This window comes from Dipodomys ordii, unplaced genomic scaffold (genome assembly GCF_000151885.1).
Source record: "Dipodomys ordii isolate 6190 unplaced genomic scaffold, Dord_2.0 Scaffold79, whole genome shotgun sequence".
Taxonomy (NCBI): Eukaryota; Metazoa; Chordata; class Mammalia; order Rodentia; family Heteromyidae; genus Dipodomys; species Dipodomys ordii.
The window spans coordinates 2,933,302-2,940,206 of NW_012267295.1; positions in this window are offsets into that span (position 1 = coordinate 2,933,302).

Here is a 6,905-nt window from a genome sequence, read left to right on the forward strand (position 1 = left end):
AAAAAAAAAAAAAAAAATCTACTGCTAAACCACATTGCCAGCCTTCTTTATTCCTTCCTTCCTTCCTTTCTTTTTCTTTTCCTTCCTTCCTTTCCTCCCTCCTTCCCTTCTCCCTTTCTTTCCTTCCTTCCTTCCTTCTCTTTCTCCTTCCTCCTTTCTTTCCTTCTTCCTTCCTTCCTTTCTTTCTTTCTTTCTGTGCCAATCCTGGGACTGGAACTCAGGGCCTGAGCACTGTCCCTGAGCTTCTTTTGTTCAAGACTGATGCTCTACCATCTCTTCCACAGCTCCACTTCTGGTTCAGTTGGTAGTTTAGTGAAGATAAGAGTCTCACAGACTTTCTTGCCTGAGCTGGCTTTGAACCATGATCCTCGGACTTCAGCCTCCTGAGTAGCTAGGCTTACAGGGTGAGCTACCAGTGCTCAACTTCTCACTGTACTTGATAGGTAGCCTCTCTTAATGCAGAGCCTATATATAGTCTATATATGTCACCTATATATCTGTCTCTGTCATCTATCCATCTATCATCCACTATCATATTTATCTCTCATCTATTTATCTCTACCTATTATCTGTCATCAATCAATCTATCTATATACCTACATATTATTTATCATTGATCTACCCATCCACCCATCATCTATCTACCTACGTATCATCTATCTATCCATTCATCCATCTATCATCTACCTGGAGAGGCTCTCGCTTTTGTCCCTTCATCCCATTTGTCCATTCTCATGCCAATCAAACTTGGTCTTCTCTACCTCCTCACTTGGCTCCCTCCAGAGATGATTCACCTCTGCTACCTCCTCCCCCCACCTTATGTCTTCTAGAAGGCCTTGACTAGACTCAGCTTTTTATATTTCCATATCAATTTCACATCAACTTACCAAAGTTCTAAAAAAATACTTGTGGTGGTTTTGATTAGCATTGCCTTGATGCTAGAGGCCAATTTAGAGAAAATTGACTTGGCTCCAGTTCTGACTCTTTCAACCCATGAATATGGATTAATTCCTCATTTTCAAATCTTTAACATCTCTCCATAAAACTTTATGATTTCATGCCATGAAGGTCTTGCACATTTTATTAGATACATTCTCAGATACTTTTACATATTTTATTATACTATAAATTACATCTTATATTGCTTTTTTTCCAAAGTGGTTAAATATAGTATATAGAAATTCCAAGCCGGGCACCAGTAGCTCACGCCTGTAGTCCTATCTACTCAGGAAGCTGAGATCTGAGGAACATTGTTCAAAGCCAGCCTTACAGTAAAGTCTGTAAGATTCATCTCCAATTAAACACAAGAAAGCTGGAAGTGGAGCTGTGGCTCAAGTGGTAGAGCAGTGCTAGCTTTGAGGAGGGGGGGGTGGCAGGGGGAGAGGGGGGGAACTCCTGAGCTTTTTCTCAGTACCCAGGCCTGAATGCAAGCCCAGGCCTGCACAAGAAGAAAAGAAAAGAAAAATGAGACGCCATTGATTTTTGTATATTGCAGGGTTTTTTCTTTTGTTTTTTGGTTTATTTGCTTTTTTTTTTTTTTGCCAATCCTGTGGCTTAAACAGAGTGGGACTCTGTCCTAATCTCTCTCCCCCTCCCTTCCTCTCCCCTTCTCTCTCTCTCTCTTCTTTCTTTCTTTTCTCAAGACTAGCACTCTACCACCTGAGCCACACCTCTACTTCTTACTTTTTTGTGATTCAATTGGAGATAAGAGTCTTGAACTTTCCTGTCCAAGGTGGCTTCACATCATGGCCCTAAAATCTCAGCCTCCGGAATAGCTAGGATTACAGTCATGAGTCACCTCCTGTATGTTGTTTCTAATGGTTTTTTGCTAAATTCTTCTTCTAATAAATAATTAGAAGTTTATTTATTTATTTGCCAGTCCTGGGGCTTGAACTCAGGCTCTGGGTGCTGTCCCTCCACTAAAGTTCAAGGCTAGCACTCTACCACTTGAGCCATAGCATTCAGGCTTTTTCTGTTTATGTGGTACTGAGGAATCAAACCCAGGCTTCATGCATGCTAGACAAGCACTCTATCACTAAGCCATATTCTCAGCCCCTAAAGTTTATTTTGTGTATAAAATCTGACAATGACAGCTTTATTGATCATTCTTTTTGCTTTTTTCTTCTTCTGGTCCTGGGGCTTGAATTCAGGGATTTGTGTTCTTGCTTGGCTTTTTTTGCTCAAAGCTGGGGCTCTGTCTACTATATGAGCCATGCCTTCAGTCTAGCATTTTGCTCATTCGGATCACATGCATCTTTCTGGTCTGGCTTTTAATCTCAATCCTAAAATTTCAGCCCCCTGGGTGGTTAGTATTATAGACCTGAGAAACCAGTGCTTGGCTTCCCTCTTTTTTCTGTTATGTGGAGACATCAAAGTAAGACTGGACACACACACACACACACACACACACACACACACACACATCCAGAGAGAGTAAGTGCCCAGTACACACACACACACACACACACACACACACACACACATATCCAGAGAGAGAGAGTAAGTGCCCAGTAGCAGAGTCCGGGAATCTGAGCTTTCTTTGATGGTCCATCTTTAATATTATGAGGTGGTTTGAAGTTCAGTGGATGCCACAGAACTTGGGATTGAGATTGCAAAATAGTACTAAGATAATTTCATGTCTGTTGGTGCAGAGCCACGGCTCAAGCCCCTAAAGGCCACAATTCCTACAGGACTGCCCAGGCTCCTCAGTTCTTGTAAGCCAAGCTCCAGAGTGTGACACACCAGCACCTCCGCTTGGGTGCTAAGGTTGGCGGAGGAAACACGGGACGTGGGGGTGTGACCAGGTCCCGCACACTCTTTCCAGGTGCCACCAGGGGCCATGAGCATTCACATTTGCTCTTCCTGTTGAGTTGGTAAATTTGTCTGTTTTATTTAGATTTTCAAGGAATTGTAGTAATCAGATTATTCAAGCCTGGCACTGGTGGCTCATATCTGTCATCCTAGCTACTCAGGAGGCTGAGATCTGAGGACTGTGGTTCAAAGCCAGCCTGGGAAGGAAAGGCCTTGAGACTCTTACCTCCAACTAACCACCAGAAAACCCAAAGTGGTGCTGTGGCTCAACTGGTAAAGCATTTGCCTTGAGCTGAAGAGCTAGGCCTAGAATTCAAGCCCCAAGACTAACCTACCCCTCCCCCCCCAAATTTCAAATATACTTTTCTTTTTTTTAAAAAATTGTCTTATTGTAAAGATGCTGTGCAGAGGGGTTATAGTTACATGAAAATATAGTTTTCTTTTTTTTAAATCTGTTTTTTTTGAGCTTTTCACTTCTGATATTTATGAGTTGTGTCTTTTTTTCTTTTTGGTTGGTCATGGGGCTTGAACACGGGGCCTGGTGCTGTCCCTGAGCCCTTTGACTCAAGGGTAGCACTCTACCGCTATGAACCATTGCTCCAATTTTGGTTTTGAGTTGGTTAATTGGTGATAAGAATCTCACAGACTTTCCTGCCTGGACTGACCTTGAACCAACATGCTCACAGCTCAGCTTTTTAGGATTATAGGCATGAGCCACCAGTGCCTGGCCTGTTAAGATTTTAAGGGCAGAGACTGGCTTCACCATTAAGTCAGCTTCTTCTTTTTTCTTAGTTAGTATTTGCCAATACTATTCATCTCAGTTATTGCCTGTCTCTCTCTCTCCTGGTACTGGAGATTGAACTTGGGCTCTCTTCAGCCACTGAGCCACATCTCCATGTCCACACGATTGGTCTTTGCCTTGTTTGCTTTTGCTGATTCTGTGTTCTTGCCTTCTATTCTTCCATTTTAATTGCTGTTCTTTTTCTAGCTGCTTCTGCCTCCTCCTCCTCTTCCTCCTCTTCTTCTTTTCTGTCAGTTGTGGGGCTTGAACTCACAGCCTGAGTTCGGTCCCTGAGCTCTTTTTACTCAAGGCTACCTCTCTAGTCACAGCATCACTTCCAGTTTTCTAGTGGCTAATTGGAGATAAGAGTCTCAGGGACTTTCCTGCCCCAGCTGGCTTTGAATCACAATCATCAGATCTCAGCTTGGAGTAGCTAGGATTACAAGCATGAACCACCCCCGCTCAGCTTTTCCTAGCTTTTCAAAATCAGTGCTCAGTCAGTATTTGCAGTTTTTTCTTTTTTCCTAAAATTAAAAGTCCTATTTCAGTAATACCTTAGCAATAGCCAACACTTTAAAAATATGCAATATTTTCATTCTCACTCAGTGAACATACTTTATAATTTCTATGATGACTTCTGCCTTTTTGATTGATGAGTTTGAAATATGCTACTTCTGTGTGCTTCTGATCCTATAAATAATATCTATTGAAATGAACTCTAGGAGATGGAAACAAGTTTGTTCTTTGTTGCTGTTTTTCTTTTTCTCTTGTATTTTGTTTAGCTGTCTTTGGAAGAGTAAGAGAGAGGCACAGAAACTGAGAGACTTAAGGTGAACAAGTGCAGAGGTGGTACTCACTAGATACTGCATAACTTGTGGGTGGGGAGGAGAGGGGAAAGTACTTGAGAGGAAAGGGGTGACTTTGTCCAAAAAGAAATGTACTCATTACCTGACTTATGTAACTGTAACTCCTCTGTACATCACCTTTATAAAAAAAAATAAAAGATTTAAAAAAGAAATAAGCTTCTTAATTTCTAAACATAAGCAATGGTTGAAATTATCTTGTATTTTGAGTTTACATGTACTACATTTAGAGGTTTCTTAAAAGTTCCTGATGAACTCTTTTGGTAAATACTTTTTTGAAAACAAGTACAAGCTACTGTTCTGGGAAAGATCATTAGTCAAGTTTATTCATGACTGTTGGAATCCTGTGTATCTTACTGAATTTTCTGTATGCTTGTTTTACTGATTATAGAAAGATGTGCTTTAAATCTCCCACTATAATTTAGACTTGTCTATTTTTTCATTATCGTTCTCTTCTATTTCTTGTATTTAAGGACTGGTGTTTTCTTACAAATTTGGAATTGTTCTTTTTTGGCTAATCAGACCCCTTTCACGATGAAATACCCCCTTTGTCTCTGTGATGAGTTTTCCTTCATATTGAAATTCTTTCTGCCACCTTTTTGTGACTATTAGCATGGCATTTCCCCTCTGCGAGCCAGCGGAGGGCTTTCAACCATTTAGTGTGTTTCCTATGTCTCTCGCAAATTGCAATGGGAATGGATCTTAGGCAACCCGACAACTTTTGTATTTTAACACACCCGGTCCACTTGCATTTATAGAATCAGAAGACATTTGGGTTTACCATGGTTTTTTTCCTTTCTTTCTTTCTCTCCTCTCTCCTCCCTCTCCCTCCCCCCTCCCTTCTTGCTTCCTCCTGGATTGTTTGGTTTTCTCATTCTATTTTCTCCAGTAATAGTTTCCATTCATGGAGTGTTTACCGAGGCTGGCAACACGGACCTTCAACTCCACATTCTTCTTCCCTCCGGAAGAAGACCTTGGAACACTTGAACAACACTCACCCCCGTTTTACGACCCACATTCGGGCAACTTTTTTTTTTTTTTACCTACAAGACGTGGTTTCATTTTCAAACCCTCAATTGTCTCCTTAGTTCCTCCTTCCTAAATCCACTCCTGGGGCTGGAATTCCCCTCGGGAGGGGAAAATTCCTAGAGTCTGTGTTTGCAAACATCTTTATTCATCCTCCCTCTCGGAAGGTATTTAGTTCTAGGATGGAGGGTATTTTCTTTCCATCTATTGCTCTTGATTACAAAAAAAATATCTAGCATTCTTTTCCTGTGTGTCAAACAATCGTTTGGATTTTATCCGGAAGAAATTGGGGTGCTTGGGGCGGGGGTGAGGATGGGAAGGGATGGGAAGGGGAAACAAAGGAGGAAGCTACAATGCTTGATAAGAAATGTACTCATTATCTTGCCCATGTAATTGTAACCCCTCTGTACAGTATTTTCACAATAAAAAAATTAAAAAAAAAAGAAATCGGGGTGCTACCCAGTATGGTCCCCATCTTAAAACTGTTTTCAAACCTATATATTTTGCCGATGCAACCCAGGACCTGTGCGTGCCAGGCAGGCGCCCCCCCCCCGCACCCCAAGGCCCAGGGCCTGTGCGTGCCAGGCAGGCGCCCCCCCCCAGCCCCAGTCCCCAGGGCCTGTGCGTGCCAGGCAGGCGCCCCCCCCGCACCCCAAGGCCCAGGGCCTGTGCGTGCCAGGCAGGCGCCCCCCCCCCAGCCCCAGTCCCCACGGCTGCACCCTCGAGCATCCTCAGGCGACCTTGGGCCGGGTCGGCGGGGGAGAAGGCGGGATCGGGACTTGGTGGGCTGGGTGTGGAGCCCTGGGGTCGCTCAGGGTCTCCGCCCGAGGGAAGCCGCAGACGGACGGGGCCGGGATCCTGGTGAGGATGCGTGGAGGCGCGGCAGAGGAAAGGAAAAGGAGGAAGGTGAGGAGGGGTTCTCGGACCCCAGACCCCTCATTCCACACATCAGAACCCCTGTGGGGCGGAGCGCGTCCGCCGCACCGGCCCAGAGTGCGCGGGCGGCGAAGGACGGCCCGCCCGGGCCCAGCGCAGCTGGCCAAGGTCGCACGCCGGAGTTCTGATCTCCGGTCCCCGCAACGCCCGGACCACCGCGGTGCGGCAGGCTCCGCGGTCCCCGCCCTCCCGCAGCCCGGCCCGGCCCGCTCCGCTGGAGGCTGGACGGACGGTGATGCACTTGACCTCCCCGCCCCTGCCCGGTTGCTGTCTCCCGGCCCGGTGTCGGTCCTCGAAAGGACTGAGGGCCGGAGCCTCGCTCTTAAAGATCACGTCCTGGCTAGGAATCGGGCAGCGGGAGGAAGCGCGTGGTCCGCCGCACCGCACCAAATAAGTCCCGCCGGGCCGAGGACCGAGAAACCCGGCCGGCAGCGCAGCGCGCCTCCGAATCCGCCGGACGGCTTGGGGGCGTGGCTCCGGCGCGGGGG